Below are 2589 nucleotides of genomic sequence, written 5' to 3' on the forward strand. Positions count from 1 at the left end.
AGACCAGGCTGGTCTCGAACTCACAGAGATCCACCTGCCTCTGCCTCCCGAGTGCTGGGATTAAAGGCGTGCGCCACCACCGCCCGGCTACATTTATTTTTTTTAAAGAATAATTTTAAAGCAGGACAAGGTGGCATATGCCTGCATCCCAGCTGGGAGGACAGCAGGGATGACCAAGCACAAAATAAAAAAATACAATATTGTGGCAGGTTGGACATGGTGGCACATACCTGTAATTTTATCATTCAGGAGGATGAGGGAGAAGAATTGAGAGTGTAAGGCTTTCCTGGGCTATAGCTACATAGTGAGACCCTGTCCAAACTAAAAGAACAAGAGGGAGGGGTGAAAGGGGTAGAAGGGGAGAAAGTAAGTCTGGCAACCCTACAAAAAAATCTAACATTTCATATCACCTAGCATCTCTTTCTTGATTTGTAACCAAAAGAAATAAAACTGTCATATAAAAATGTGTACACAAATGCTCATATCAGTATGTAACTAAAAAGGTTAATGATGTGTCCATGAAGATGAATGCATACGCACAAGCTGATCTAACTATATACAGAAATATTATTCAACCTTATGAAATATTCTTGATATAGTATGGATGAACCTTCAAGGTAGGTAGCCACAAAGTATCATAAAATGTACATTCTGTTTACATGAGTCATTCAGAATGGGCAAATGAAACACTGCTTTTTGGCCTGGAGTGGCTGAGAAAGAGGATCACTACTAACGAGTATGTCAGGGGTTCTTTAAAGAGTAGCAAAAATCCTAAGTAACTTTGGTGCTGACTGCACAACTATGTGAGCATATTAAAAACCACTTTATATTGGTGAACTGAGTGTTATGTGAATCACATTTCAATGAACCTGTTAAAAATACATAGCAAAAGAAAGGAATTAGAAGTCAGGCCTGGAGGCAGAGGGCAGGTGGATCTCTGAGTTCGAGGCCAGCCTGGGCTACAGAGCAAGTTCCAGGACAACCAGGGCTGTTACACAGAGAAACCCTGTCTCAAAAGAAAAAAAGAAGAAAAAAAAGAAGGAATTAAGAGATTGGTTGGTTACATGATACTTTTTCTGAATTTCTAAACTTTGTGGTATTTATCAGTTTTATAGTTTCCTAATTTGTGCTTTTTACCTATTCTAAATATTCATATTAGTACAAAAAAAAACCCCGTAGTTCCATGTGTAAATTTAATGACAATTATGGATTGTACATTTAAAAAGTTGACTTTTATGACATGTAAAATTACTCTAATAAAGATGCTAAATTTGAAAACTGAGGAGATGGGTCACTGGTTTGGCTTCAAGCACCCACATGGCAGCTCACAACTGTCTATAACTCCAGGTTCAGGGGATCCGACACCCTCCTCTGGCCTCCCTGAACACCAGGCACATACACGGTGCACATACATACAAGGAAGACAAAATACCCCTACGAATGAAATCAATTTACAAAAAAAGATTTCAAATTTCTACTATAAGAATTAAGAAAAATAAGCTGTATTGACCTTCAAACACGCTCTAAACAGTCCTACACACTCTGGGGCACGCAGTCCTAACTAGTACAATCAGCTAAAACAGCACAAAGTACGATAAAAGACTGAATGGCACTTTAATAAGTGCACAAAAGTTGCTATCTCAATCAGGCAAATGCTCACGTTCAGAAACAGACCACAGCAACATGAAGATCAGTCACAAAAATATAGGGGGATAAGACATTTTACCACTTTCTCTTCAAAGCTAAACTCTTGACTCAGAATGGTTTGTGTGAAAGAAAATATAAACAGGCTCCTAAAAAAAACTCCCAAAGCTGAAGAAAAGGGTTCATAGAAGCGCGTACGCACACTCACACACACATACACACAGTGGGGAGAATCTCTTGGGTTTAGTACATCGAACCTTGGAAGCAGCTGTGTCTAAGACAATGAAGCCTTCTTTTCCCCCTTTTAAACTACACGATGGTGTCAATCCGAAGACCACCCGATTCCACCACTGCCACCATCACCAAGAGGTGGAGGGAAAGGATCCCGTAGACCAGAGGGTGACAGCTCTGGATAACCCTTTGAACTTTCTATGTAAGAATTCAGCTGCTAGTTTCTTCTCAAGAGAGGGGTAAAGATTTGTGGAGCAGCTCAAATAAGGGGAATCCTTTTCCTGGAAAAGGGTACACCGTGGGGCCATATCTTGAATCAGCTAGGACCAGAGTGAAAGCCAGGCCGCTGGAAGGCACTGTTAGCATCACCAGGACCGCCTCTCGTGGCGCGGGTGTCTTTTTCAACGCAGAAGTTGACTCCTGTAGTTTGGACGTTGGGGTTAAAAGAGAAGTCGGGGAGATCAGGAACAAACGCCTGCATGTAGAGGCGCCGCAGGCCCGGGGAAGTTACGGAGGTCGCCGCTCGCTCCCACGCTGCCCTCTGCCCGCAACGCCCGGCGTCGGGGCCCGAACAGAGCCGGAGCCTCCGCCGCGGTCGATTCCCCGGCCGCTCGTGCCCGCGTCTAGCCGGCTCGACAGGGCAGGCCTAGGCCGCGCCTGGCGGGCCAGGGCGCTGTCGCCGGCAGAGGCGGAGCAGGCCCGGCACAAACTTCC

At 44.4% G+C, this 2589-nt stretch overlaps 1 protein-coding gene across 2 annotated transcripts in view; it reads right to left on the reverse strand.

The window, feature by feature from the left end:
• The window catches only part of Kpna4 (karyopherin subunit alpha 4), a 63376-nt gene that overhangs the window by 60472 nt on the left and 315 nt on the right, over positions 1-2589 (reverse strand). The window lies entirely within an intron of this gene.

This window comes from Microtus ochrogaster, chromosome 1, assembly GCF_000317375.1.
Source record: "Microtus ochrogaster isolate Prairie Vole_2 chromosome 1, MicOch1.0, whole genome shotgun sequence".
NCBI lineage: Eukaryota > Metazoa > Chordata > Mammalia > Rodentia > Cricetidae > Microtus > Microtus ochrogaster.